General features: G+C 38.7%; 1 long non-coding RNA gene across 1 annotated transcript; it reads right to left on the bottom strand.

Annotated features, from left to right (window-relative positions):
- Positions 1-3,538: 3,538 nt before the first annotated feature.
- On the bottom strand, positions 3,539-5,359 carry LOC119738957. Its single transcript, XR_005272525.1, has 2 exons — positions 5,319-5,359; positions 3,539-4,651 (listed from the first exon to the last, which is right to left on the bottom strand). It is a non-coding gene; the product is annotated as an uncharacterized LOC119738957 (long non-coding RNA).
- Between the last annotated feature and the right edge of the window lie 9,174 nt (positions 5,360-14,533).

The following is a 14,533-nucleotide window of genomic DNA, read 5'->3' on the forward strand; positions in this document are numbered from 1 at the left end:
CGGTCAGTCAGTGATAATAGTGACTGACTCGATCAGTTAATACTCAGTGACTCGTTCAGACAGTCAGTCAGGCAGCATTGAAATGTTCATCATAATTGTGAAGGTTCACGTCACAAATGTTGCTTACATGTAGGACAACTCTGCAAGTTTGTTTTCTTGGAGTTGCTGGGGCCTGTTTAGAGACAACCCAACGGCATGAGAATGGGCCAGGAATGGTTATTCAAGAAGGGGGGTAGTCATCTGTACGTAATGTAATTATACTTATTAATGGTTTATATTGATATAAATATACATGTACAAGTTTTCAGAGCACGTTTGTCAGGCAATTAGGGTGTAAGGTCCAGAAGGCAGGAAACAAATTGAAAATAAGTGATTTGAATTGGGCCCAATTTCATAGCGCTGCTAAGCACACAATTTCTGCCAGCAGAGCCTCTCCATCTATCTATTACATTGTCAATACTATATTTTTTTCATGTACAATATTGGGAAAGAATGTTGCAACCTGATGCTGCTTTTTCTTCATATCATCTCAATGAAGTCATTCATTGCAAAAATGATGATAAGACATGAATCTGGGACTGAGAAATACTTAAGAGAAAAATGTCTTGACGCTCCATAGACTTTGCACACAACCGCTGAAGTGGCGTCAGGTTGCAACATTCTTTTTCAATATTGTGTGATATTCTGACTTCATTTCTTTATTTCATCTGTAAAAACATTAAATGTTTACTGCCTTTCTTTAAAGGGAAGATACAACTTTTGCAAACATCACAAAACGAAATGATCAAATTATCGCGAAATACCTTACTGGATTGTTGGGGAATGACAGTCTAAAGCATATCCTGTAAAATCGTGGCTCCTGATGTGCTGACATTTTAAGAAAAAAGGTTCTTTTCCAACGCTGGTCAGCCGACCAGCATTGGAGAAAACTGGCTATTTTTCAAAAATTGCTCCCAATTTTTTTATAATTAGTTATTCCGCATTTTCTTTGCAATTGATTACACACCTGTGAAGAGGTACAAGTCTGCTAGACTGATTCTCTGACCTTACAATTCCCCAAAGTCTATTAATTGCTCCGTTTTATCTTATAAGTGGGGTCAACAGACTGCAAATACATGACTGGTTTTCCTGGCTTTTCCAGCATCTACAAGCCCAAACGTGAAAAAAGTCATTTTAACAATATTTGCTAAAACATACTAATCCTCCAAATCCATTTATTTCTGAAAATTGCAGCAAAAGCAAATGTTGTACATTCCCTTCAAGTCCGATAAATCTTATCTTGCAGTGTAAATATTGTGTAGGTGAATTTTAAAAGTAAATGTGTACTTAAAAATATTGTTGAAATGCTGTGCATAGTTCTTTGAATAAAGGGATGATTAAATCATCACTATAAATAAAAGTGAAAAAAAATATCTGTTTGTTATTGTTTTGTTTGTTTTCTTGGTAGTTTGTTTGGGATTCTGAAAACAAAACTTCAGTTTATTTAAAAGATATGTTCAGTAAATTTATGTTTGGGCATGGAGCTATAAAAAGTTGGGAAGGTAAGAAAAAAAAGAGTAATATAATTATGGTGGGACTCGAACCTGAGTCGCCTGATTGAGAGTCCTACGCCGGTCCACAAGACCATTAACGCACTCAAATGTTTTACTAGTTCTGCTTAATTACAATTGTAAGATAGGCTTATCGTGGCTTTTCACGTTGACGCCCATGCACGCTTAGACGTAAAACACAGTCTGACGATGTAAAACATTCGTTAGATTTTGGGTGTAGCTGTTCTAATTGATCTAAATTTAATTGGAATAGGGTAAAGGGTGTCAACTGAGCTAAAATCGTGAACTTCAATGAAATAAAACTCGTACAATCCTTGGTTTCAGTTTGAAACACACGTGTTCAACGGATGCAGAGAAGCCTATTTCTTTTGTTAAATTCCTTTGTTGAATCTGGCGTTAACAATAAAATGTTTCCATTGAGGCGAAAGGATTAAACGCCGCGATCTTTTTTCACGCTTGAGTGCATCTGAATGGGGAATATTGAAGCGGAAAATCACGAATTACAGCACTTAGGCAGCATTTTATCCCACATAATGATACTTTTTGAAGAGGAAATTGCATACTGAATACATCTATAGTTTTAAAATGCCAAAATTCGCCGTATTTAAAAAGTCGAGGTAATTTTTTTGGAAAAATTTCACCCAAACTTTCCTCATCCTGACGTAGGCGGCGCTTTATATATTTCATTCTCAGTGCGCATTGTTATCGCGCTAGCCGCCGCCCCATCTGAGTATCACCCGCTATCCACTGTACCCAATCTTATCCTAGCATCACAATTTCAATTTATCTTACCAATAAAAGTTGAATAGATCTACAACTAAAACAATAGATAATTAAGGTCAGTGAAAAAAATGCAATCAGAATAAAAGTCAACTTTAATGGAACAAAAGAGAAGCGCCTAAAAGGGCCCCGGTATACCCATGAAGCAAGAGGGGGGCAGGGATTTGTTTTGTCGTGTGAGATGGGGGGAGGGGGGAACAAGCGAAATATTTTTACTAAAAGTCGTTAATGGAAAAATGTTTTTAAAAAAGGGTTATAAACCGTACATGTATACAAAATAGGCAGCCAGCCCCGCCCCCATCCCCTTGCAATGCCATACACACACGCTAATGCGCTAGCCAACTCTGAATACGGTGCACGTGCGAGAATGAAATATATATAGCGCCGCCTACGTTCGGATGAGGAAAGTTTCAGTGAAATTTTTCCAAAAAAATTACCTCGACTTTTTAAATACGGCGAATTTTTGAATTTTGAAACTACAGTTGTATTCAGTATGCAATTTCCTCTCCAAAAAGTATCATTATGTGGGATAAAATGCTGCCTAAGTGCTGTAAATCGTGATTTTCCGCTTCAATATTCCCCATTCAGATGCACTCAAGCGTGAAAAAAGATCCCGGCGTTTAATCCTTTCGCCTCAATGGAAACATTTTATTGTTAACGCAAGATTTAACAAAGGAAATTAACAAAAGAAATGGGCTTCTCTGCATCCGTTGAACACGTGTGTTTCGTACTGAAACCAAGGATTGTCGAGTTTTATTCCATGGAATTTCTGGATTTCAGTTCAGTTGACACCCTTTATACTTTTCCAAATAAATTTAGATCAACTTGAACAGCTACACCCAAAACCAAACGAGTGATTTACATCGTCAGACTGTGTTTTACGTCTAAGCGTGCATGGGCATGTACCTGTACGTGAAAAGCCGCGATAAGTCTATCTTACAGTTATAATTAAAAAGAACTAATAGTGCATTTGAGCGCGTTAATGGTCTGCTGGACCGGCGTAAGACTCCCAATCTGGCGACTCGGGTTCGAATCCCACCATGATTATATTATTACATTAATTTTCTTCTTTTTTTCTTTCCCCAAAAATAAATTTGGTGAACTTATCATTTAAAAAAAAATGAAGTTTTGTTTTCAGAATCAAATACATCAAAAAAATAAACACTAAAATTGTATGTTATATTCTTCTCTCTTTTAAAAAAAAAAAAAATATTATTTAATCCTCCATCCATGATGGGATCAAGAAATTGAAAACTATAGAAGAGACAAGTTTGGAATTTTTTTTCTGAAAATGATTTTCATTTTAATTCTTTCAGCGTTTAAAACTTTACACGTATATGAAACTTAACACATAGTTGTCACTGACTGTGTTATTATTGAAATAGTTGAAGAGCATTTTATTGCAAAAATGAAACATATGTTAAGGGTAGATATAACATTTGCAAGCATAAAAAAAACGACATGGTCAAATTTACACGAAGTACTTCACTTGATTGTTAGGGAATGACACAAAAGCTTAGCATCCTGTAAAATCATGGCTCCTGGTGTGCTAACATTTTCAAGAAAAATTGTATTTTTCCAACACTGGTTAGCCAACCAGCAGTGGAAAAAATGGCTATAAAAACAGTTCCTAATTTTTCATATTTAGTTATTTCGCGTTATCGTTGCAATTGATTACACACTGGTGAAAGGGTTCAAGCCTTCTAGACTGATTCTCTGACCTTACAATTCCCTAAAGTCTACAAATTGCTCTGCTTCATCTTAAGACTGGTTCAGGCAACCAGACTTCAAGTACATGATTGGTTTTCTCGGTTTGCCAGCATATACAAGCCCAAAACGTGAAGCCAGTCATTTGAACAATATTTGCCATAACATACTAGGGCCTAATCCTCCAAATCGATTTATTTTTGAAAAAAATGCAGCAAAGGCAAATGTTGTACATTCCTTTTAACCAAAACATTTCACGCATGTCAGTACTGCATGCATACAGTTTTAAAAACCAATGATAAGGACTAGTAACATCCTCGCTGAACATAATGTAACGCATCAGCACCTGGAACAATCTTGTCTGAGACTGAGTTGCCATGATGAAACAGTCACGGCATGTCCTCCATGGACCCCAGCTGAGTCAACTACTGTTCCTATACTTGCACTAATAGCATCTTGTTACACAACTGTAGGCACTCATCCTGTGTCATTGTCTTTGTCCTTGTCTCAGCTTGTCTTCCTCTCTGCTGTATCGGACAGCGGAGACCCCTTGTAGCGCTGCTGCTGTTCTGTCAGTGATCTGCTGCTATGGCGGCTCAGTCGTCAAATGAATCCTGATGATTAAACAGATCATTAAACAAAATTAATTCTGAAAACATTATTAATAGTGACTTTTAATCTTGCAATATAAATCTTCGTTTTGAAAAAAAAAAACCTCACTGACATCTTTGCTTTATTCAGACTAAGTTTTTCTACAGGGACAGTAACATATTTTCCAGGGTTTTATTAAAAATACCTCCATCGAGCTTCATAAACAGCCCCAACAACTTCAACAAGCATGATGCTGAAGTTGCTAATAAGAGTTGCAATAATAGGCGTCAGCTATTTGGTTCAACTCCCAGTCAAGAAAGCGTACGTAGTTTTTTTTCCTCAAAAGCTTCTTGAAAGCCCGGAACGCACCCACTCCTTTGATCAACTTTTTGGAACCGAAATATAAAATCTGTGTCGCCAACATACCCTGCAGTCCTATAATAAACCCACACTACTGGGACCTGGCATGGAGTGCTCTGAAACATGCAAAACACAGTATTGATGAGAGTCCCAAATTTTCGGACAAGCATAAACCTGCGAAAACAATTTTGCGACCTGACACTGCCGTTTTCTTCATATATCATCTCAATGAAGGACAGTCATTGAAAAAATGATGATAAGACATGAATCTAGGACTAAGAAACATTCCCAATTTCAATGTTAGGAAATACTTCAATTTTCTTGACTCACCATAGACTTTGTACCGCTGAAGTGGCGTCAGGTTGCAACATTCTTTCCATGTCTGCTGCCCATTGGAGATCAACCTGCTATCTGTACTGCCATCAATTGCATCATATGCTGCATTCCTCTGACTCTGTGTCTTGCATCACTGGCTGCTCATGGCATGCACGTCATCAATTTCTATTAAAAACCATAGGATACAGACAGAAAGGCACTTGTATTACATAAATAAAGCCACAGTGAGTTGCTATTTGCTGGGCGTGTTTTCTTAGTTGAACCTAGCCCAAAAATTAGGGACTGTCCATGCAAACTCAAGTCAAAGTCTAGCCCGACTGCGTCTGGCCGTACAGTACTATCGCAAGCTCTGTAGTACGGCCAGACGCTCAATGCTTCCACACACACTGAATTTTTTTTCCCCGCTGATGTAGCGATTTTGCTACAGATTTTGATCAAGATTATCTTTTCGTCCAGGACACAAATTTCCATCCACAAAATGTAGGTGGGTTTAACGCAAAAAATAACGGGCAATTTTGAGTCAACTTTCACACTCGGTTTCCACAAGATAACTGAAGAAATATCTGTTGCATTAACTTAGAATGTATTCCGGGATCCCTTTGCAAGTTTTCCAACAACTTTGAGGCAATTTAGATTTTTTGTTTTTTCCTCAATAAAAAATACAAGAGGTTAGGCCAAAAAAAAAAGTCTCCGGTTTCTGGTATGGGGCTTGCCCAAAAAGTGGTGCGGCGGCGCGGCTTTTTTTTTTTTTTTTACCTCATTTTTTTGTTCAAATGTCGGCTGATGACTGCAAATGGTGCCCGAGTAAACTTAGTGCAAATATATGGGAGTCCAGAGAGGCCACATAAAGCTTATTCTCGACCATAACCCAATCTAAAAACACGTTAAAATTGTGCAGCAGCAGGATTCAAGTCAAACCAGTGAGTTTGGCGGTTTTGAGACATCATGTTTCATCAAAAAAAAAAACTTTTTCATTTTGCCGACGCGCATGGCTACGGCGACGCGCGCATACCAGAAACCGGAGACTTTTTTGGGGGCCTTAGCCTCATATTTTTAATTCAATTTGGCAAACAACAAAAACTTTTCTCCAAAACAATTATGCAAACATTCCTTGGAAAGTAGGAGAAGCTTCGATCAACATTCATCGACCCATTTTGTTTTTTTAAATATCAACCACATATAACCTTATATGGTAAGGAATTATTTTGTTTCCCTTCTTTTCTTGCGCAGTTTTATCAAACGAAAAGCAACGATTTCTGATTTCGCAATCTACCTGAAACGAAAGCTGGACATTGTTCGTTGTGCAATTTTCTGAACGACATAGACACATTGGTTGCGCAATGCATTCCAAACGACGCAGATACGTCTTGAGACCATGATTATGTGCACCAAGTATAAAGCATGTTATCTTCTAGAAATAAAATCAAAAATATTTTGAGTGTTATTTTTAATAAGAATGTCTTTTTTTTCCAAGTCATTACCACTATCTACCACTATAGCTATAGTACGCGGGTATGTATACATGCATTTTGGAACAGTGCCCTCAATAGACAGGTAGCGTCTAAGCCCAACCCCCTCCACCCCAGCTTTTCAAACTTTCCAAGTTGGTGGCTCCGCAAATATGAACAAGAGATTGCCTCTGCTGGTCAAGAGGCCTAACTGTAGCCTTTCCACAAGGTCATCCTGACAAGCGCCGGCAGTTAACCGAGGGACGAAACAGCGAGGCGTTTTGAACGGCGACTTGACACACGTCGAGTGAGCTACAAGCGAGGTTTTCCAAATCCTAGCTTCATTCCAATACCGGATCCAGCTCTATTGCAAACCCCATGCCCGAAACCGGTTTACGGAACGAAGCCGGAGTTTGGGAAACCCCGGTATGTCTCATGACCTCGGTGACTTTCGGTCGTTTTGTAAACATAGGCTTCGTGCCCGGTTCGGAACAAAGCCATGTAAGGCCCCTAATCAGACAAGTGGCTTTGTCATTTACGTGTATGGTATGGTCCCACTGGTATGGGGGAGGGGAGGGGGAAGGGGGGCATGTGGTCGTTCAACTATCCCACCCCACCCCCATCGTCGCTACGTCATTGCTTCAGAGATTATTATAAATCGAAGTGGTTCGCAATACAGAATGGCAAACTCTGGTGTGATTTGTTTGTCCGGATATCACCAGGGCTAGTTCAGGGTGAATCGTGCGCGTTATGCGGAGGCCACGAACTAGCAAATGTAGGAAATCTGATCGTTCAATACAAGCCTTTCTCATTGATATGGGGGATCTTAAATCACTTGATATATGCTATTTTGGAACTGTGTCATTACTTTAGGTAGTGAACGTTTGATTTTTAGGTCCATCATCACCGGTCATGCATTCTAACATTTCTGGAAATGATTATTCGAACTGGGAGATATTCAAGTGTAAAAACCTTTTCCACATTTAGAAGGCCACGATTATACACGGGCCGTATATGATACGTTAAGTTCATGGAAGTTTATTTAACTGTATTTTATTTCCTCAAAGTCCCAATCGAGGAGCAAAGCCTACCTCAGGGGCATAACTACGGGGACACGGGGCATATACCCCACCCCCTGTGGAAGCCGGTGTGGACGGTAATTCTGTCCCCCGGTAAAAGTGTCCGGGGGGACAGCATTACCTAGGTAAATGTGTCCCCCCTGTCCCGTTAATTCTGTCCCCCTCCAGGTAATTCTGTCCCCTCCATCCAGTTAATTCTGTCCCCCTGGTTTTGCACGCATAAGTTGTTAAATTGATGTTATTATAATGAATTCAGCGCACAGGGTATACATTTTTAGATTTTTCCACCCTTCATCAATGATTATCAAAATGAAATTAACGTTTAGATGTTAATCAACCGATCTATGTTTCTGCGAGAAAGCAGAAAGGCACGCGTAGTAATACTCAACCTATACGGCTAGCGCGCACGCCCTCCGTAGGATTCGGCGGACAGTTGAGCACGTGACAGTGCACGTTACATGAGCACGATACATGCTGATGTGATGTGTCCGCTGAGCTTACTTTTCCTCGGGCTGTATTACCAAGCCTGTTAATAACGCAGTGAGGGACATCCAAGAGTAACACTTCCCGCATGGTCTTGCAAGCATTCTGATTTGTGTTCCCAGCGTCATGCATGTGTGTGTGTGTGTTCATGGAGGAATAATTAAGAACGAACTCCTTGGTCCGTGTTCCTTGCTCGTTCGAGTTCCATTTTGTCTTAATTTTTGCAACCATGCGGCTTAAAATAAATGTGCATTTCAAGTCTTTTTTACCCACCATGCAAATCGCTCGCTCCCGCCGTCGTCATCAAAACGGGAGTTGTGCTTTGACGTAAGCACCATTCCCGAATTTAGCAAGGCGCCGCGCAAAAACAGTTAATAACTTTACTAATATACAGTCTGGGTGCTAGACTTGTAACGTTGCACGGGGACACATTTACCAGGGGGACACATTTAACGTCGTGCAGGGGGACAGATTTACCTAGAGGGGGACAGGTTTACCTAGGTAAAAGTGTCCCCCCGGACAGATTTACCGGGTCACGACCCGGTAAATCTGTCCGGGGGGACACATTTACCAGGGGGGACAGAATTACCTGCCACACCGACCCCAGCCCTCCCCCGCCCCATTTTGAAAACCTGAATTAAAACATTAACTGTTGTAATAATACGTTTATTTTGCATTTAGTGCAGCCTTTGAAAAAAATAACGCACCCCAGGTGCCCTACCCTCAGTAAAACCCAAGTTTCTCCGCTGGCTTGAGTACGATTTAATTCCTCATATAATCCAAAATGTATCCACACAATTTAATAGACTGAAGCGCCAACTGTACATTGAATGAATCACGGCCGGTGTATACGTCACTTGTCTATCCACCAATCACAGTTTGTCGGTGACAAGTTGGTGACGACAAGTCGGTGACCACAAGTGAGTGGTCTGTGACTGACAGGTTGTGTGTGTCAATCATAAATTCCATGTTTGGATGTGTCACCGACATCCATACAATATCCACCAATAAGAAGCGGCCATTTCAATCTCGGTGACTAGTTTTTATGGTGACTATATAGCCTCAACGACATTAACATTGCTTTCATATCATTAATATGAAGCGAGTCGGTGATGTGTGATTGACAGCGCACAGGAGCCATGCAATCACAATCCAGGTCCGAGTTTTTAGTCACTGCTCAGGAAATCGATGGCACTATTTAAGACATGTGGGGCCGTCCACCCTTCACATCAACCACAGGTCACCTTCGGACGACAACCAGAGAGAGAACTGACTGCAAGAACAAGATTTTGCTCGGTGAGTGTTTGAAACAATCATTTTTCTTCTGAAGACATTTGTTGTCTTTTGCACAATGTGTTTGAATCAATGCGGGATTCAGATTTTGTTGAATGTTGCTGATTCAATTATTTTTCCGAGCTCGGTAGTAGGCTTTATATTTCCTCGTCTTTGTGTGTTTGTGAAATGTGGTAGCTTGAAGACTGAATTTTTTTTTATGAACAAATGTTCAATTTCTTTTTACTTTGACTAGCAGCAAAGCCAGCACGCTAATTCCGATCCAGAAGTTGTGCCTTTTCCCAACGACCACTTTGGAGTTGATAAAGTATTGCGATAATTTACAAATGTTTTTGAAATTAACTTGTTCAGACGGACTTTGTCTGTGCATAACATGCACTAATCAAAGCCCGTCTGAAAGAGTTAATTTCAAACACTTTTGTAAATTATCGAGCTATTTTATTTCAGCTCTTAATGTAAACAGTTGGTGCGGATGCAGACCACGGTTTTGTGAGGTCAAATTTCAAGGCAATAAAAATGAGGAATTCCTGTCTGGCAATATTTCCGCTACTACTTCCATTGTGTACTCTCAAAAACAAATTGTCCAAATACTTACTGGTTTCTTTTCTTCTTGAACAAAAATCATTTGGATCTTGTCGATATGGAAAATACACTACAAAGTCACATTTATGGACTTTTTTAAATTAAGGTTCGACTGTTAGATTGGACTGTTTTCTGACCGCAGTTTTTCGCAAGTATAAAACATCAAGTTCCCTGCTGTGATTCAGAACAGTAAAGATGTATTGATCATTCAAAATAATATTTCAGAGGAACTACAAATCGGTGTTTCACATATTCGGTTTAAAAAAACAAGGCTCGCAAAACCTGGACTCTTTATAACCTGGCCAATATTTTTGGCACGATCAAGCACACTCTTACTTTTTGCCTCCCTTTTTCCTATTGACTTTATCGTTGAAATTTTCAAACATGAAATCCTAGTGCAATGTTCTCACATTATTTCCGGATATCACTCAAACTCAATCAGAATGAAAGGTTATGCGGAAGTTGGTCACGGAAGAACGTATACAGGTATCCGGACATCTCAAAATGCCGGTCTTATTTGTGTTATTATTTGTGGATATTCTCAGTGCCTTTGAACTTTGTTGTTCAACTGGCATTTTGCTATAGTTCACAGTGCGCCATTCCGGTTTCATCAAGTTACTTTTAAGCATTGCAGGATAAAAGTGTCACTGGTCAGAATAGACTAGAGGGCGCAAATACAAACGCACTGGATCATGATGACGCACACAGTTTTATACAAGTTCAATAGCTGGATGCATTTTGTAGAATTCATGGATAGATTTGATTTTTGGAGAACGCATTTGAGATAAATAGTCAACCCAAATTACATTTTCACTGTACAGACATTTTTTTGGCCGTATTGTACTTGTGGAATTCAGCTATGCCTCCCCACCAGACTCCAAGTTATCTCCTAGAGGATTTTTAATGACTCATATTTGTGTTGGTATTTGTTTTCAGCCAGCAATCCGCTCAAGTGTTGAAGAGTGCTTCTGCGAGAGAATTCAAGAACTGTGCTCAGGTGAGTGTCTGTTGACATTTTCTTCATTCAAGCATCAGAATAGAGCAGTGATTTGGTAGGAGACTGTTCCTTTTTTCTATGCATTGAATCTTTTTGGTCCAAATTAGAAACCAGAAAACGTCATTCAATTACCTCTACGAAAAAAAAATAATCCTGGCCATGATGGTTAGTCTTCTCAATTATCCCTTCTAAAAAAATATTCTCCAAGCCATAGTCTCCTCAATTATCCCTTCTAAAAATATCCTCCTAGCCATGATGGTTAGCCTCCTCAATGATCACATCTAAAAAAATATCTTCCAAGCCGTGATGCTTTGTCTGTTCAATAATCTCGTCTAAAAAAATTCCTCCAAGCCATGATGATTACTCTCCTCAATTATTATCCATTCTAAAAAAAATACCTTCCAAGCCGTGATGGTTTGTGCGTTCAATAATTTCTTCTAAACAAAAATTCTCCCATTCATAATAGTTAGTTTCCTCAATTATCCCTTCTTAACAAATATCCTCCAAGCCATGATGGCTAGTCTCCTTAATTATCCCTTCTAAAACAATATCCTCCAAGCCACAATGGTTTTTATTTCAATAATCCCTTCCTAAAAATCCTCCTAGCCATGATGTTTAGTCTCCTCAATTTTCCCTTCTAAATTATCCTCCTAGACGTGGTGATTAGTCTCCTCAATTATCCCTTCTAAAATATATCATCCAAGCCATGATGGTTTTCATTTCAATAATCTCTATCAAAAATAATCCTCCTTGTAGTGATGATTAGTCGCCACAATAATTATCCCTTTAGAAAAGATCCTCCTATCCATGATGGCTAGTCTCCTTAATGATTATCACATCTAAAACATATCCTCCTTGCCAGGATGATAAGTCTCCTCAAATATCCCTTCTAAAAAATATCCTCCTAGCCATGATGGTTTTCATTTCAATAATCCCTTCTAAAAATATCCTCTTAACCGTGATAAGTCACCTCAATTATCCCTGTAAAAAAACTTTCCTAGCCATGATGGTTAGCCTCCTCAATTATCCCTTTTCAAAAACAATATCCTCCTAGCAATGATGGTTAGTCTCCTCAATGATCACATCTAAAAAATATCCTCCCAGTCAAGATGATTAGTTTTTTCAATTATCTCTTCTAAAACATATCCTCCAAGCCGTGATGGTTATTATTTTAACAATCCCCTCTAAATAAAATCCTCCTAGCGATGATGGTTTGTCTCCTCAATCATCCCATCTAAAACAATATCCTCCTGGCCATGATGGTTAGTCTCCTTAATTATTCCTTCTGAAAATATCCTCCAAGCAGTGATGATTAGTCTCCTCAATTATCCCTTCAAAAAATATCCTCCAAGCCATGTTGGTTTTCGTTCAATAATCCCTTCTAAAAAAATCCTCCTAGCCGTGATGATAAGTCTCCTCATTTAACCCTTCTAAAAATATCCTCCTAGCCATGATGGTTAGTCTTCTCAATTACCCCTTAAAAAAATATCCTCCTAGCCATGATGGTTAGTCTCCTCAATGATCTCATCTAAAAAAATATCTTCCAAGCCGTGATGCTTTGTCTGTTCAATAATCTCGTCTAAAAAATATCCTCCAAGCCATGATGATTACTATCCTAAATTATTATCCATTCTAAAAAAAAACAATAGCTTCCAAACCGTGATGGTTTGTGCGTTCAATAATTTCTTCTCAAAAAACCCCCCTCCCATTCATAATAGTTAGTTTCCTCAATTATCCCTTCTTAACAAATATCATCCAAGCCATGATGGTTTTCATTTCAATAATCCCTTCCAAAAAATCCTCCTAGCCATGATGTTTAGTCTCCTCAATTTTCCCTTCTAAAATATCCTCCTAGCCGTGGTGATTAGTCTCCTCAATTATCCCTTCTAAAATATATCATCCAAGCCATGATGGTTTTCATTTCAATAATCTCTTCAAAAAAAATCCTCCTTGCAGTGATGATTAGTCTCCACAGTAATTATCCCTTTAGAAAAGATCCTCCTATCCATGATGGTTAGTCTCCTTAATAATGATCACATCTAAAACATATCCTCCTTGCCAGGATGATAGTCTCCTCAATTATCCCTTCTAAAAAATATCCTTCTAGCCATGATGGTTTTCATTTCAATAATCCCTTCTAAAAAATATCCTCTTAACCGTGATAAGTCACCTCAATTATCCCTGTAAAAAAACCCTCCTAGCCGTGGTGATTAGCCCTCCTCAATTATCCCTTTTCAAAAAAAATATCCTCCTAGCAATGATGGTTAATCTCCTCAATGATCACATCTAAAAAATATCCTCCAAGTCCAGATGATTAGTTTCCTCAATTATCTCTTCTAAAACATATCCTCCAAGCCATGATGGTTTTTATTTTAATAATCCCCTCTAAAAAAAATCCTCCTAGCCATGATGGTTTGTCTCCTCAATTACCCCTTTAAAAAATATCCTCCATGCCATGTTGGTTTTCATTCAATAATCCCTTCTAAAAAAATCCTCCTAGCCGTGATGATAAGTCTCCTCATTTAACCCTTCTAAAAATATCCTCCAAGTCATGATGATTAGTGTCTTCAATTATCACATCTAAAAGATAACATCCAAGCCATGATGGTTTGTCTGTTCATATAATCAATAATAATAATGTTCAATAATCCCTTCTAAAAAGATACCTCCTTGTCATGAGTGTGAGTCTCCGCAATTATCCCTTCTAGAAATTATCCTCCAAGCAATTATGGTTAGTCTCCTCAATTATCACATCTAAAAATTAATTTCCAAGCCGTGATGGTTTGTCTGTTCAATAATCTCGTCTGAAAAATATCCTCCTAGCTGTGATGGTTTTTATTTCAATAAGCCCTTCTAAATAAAAATATGCTCCTAGCCATGATGAGTAGTCTCCTCAATTATCCCTTCTCAAAAAAAAATCTTCCAAGCCGTGATGGATTGTGTGTTCAATAATCTCTTCTAAAAAATATCCTCCTAGCCATGATGGTTAGTCTCCTCAATTATCCCTTCTAAAAATATCGTACAAGCCATGATGATAAGTCTCCTCAATTATCCCTTCAAAAAATATCCTCCGAGCCATGATGGTTTTCATTCAATAATCCCTCTGAAAAATATCCTCCTAACCGTGATGAATAGTCTCCTTAATTATCCCTTCTAAAAAAAATATCCTCCAAGCAATGATAGTTAGTCTCCTCCATTATCCCTTCAAAAATATCTTCCAAGCCGTGATGATTAGTCTTCTCAATTATCCCTTCCTTCTAAAACATATCATCCAATCCATGATGGTTTTCATTTCAATAATCCCTTCTACAAATATCCTCCCAGCCG

Source organism: Patiria miniata, unplaced genomic scaffold, assembly GCF_015706575.1.
Source record: "Patiria miniata isolate m_02_andy unplaced genomic scaffold, ASM1570657v1 HiC_scaffold_10, whole genome shotgun sequence".
Taxonomy (NCBI): Eukaryota; Metazoa; Echinodermata; class Asteroidea; order Valvatida; family Asterinidae; genus Patiria; species Patiria miniata.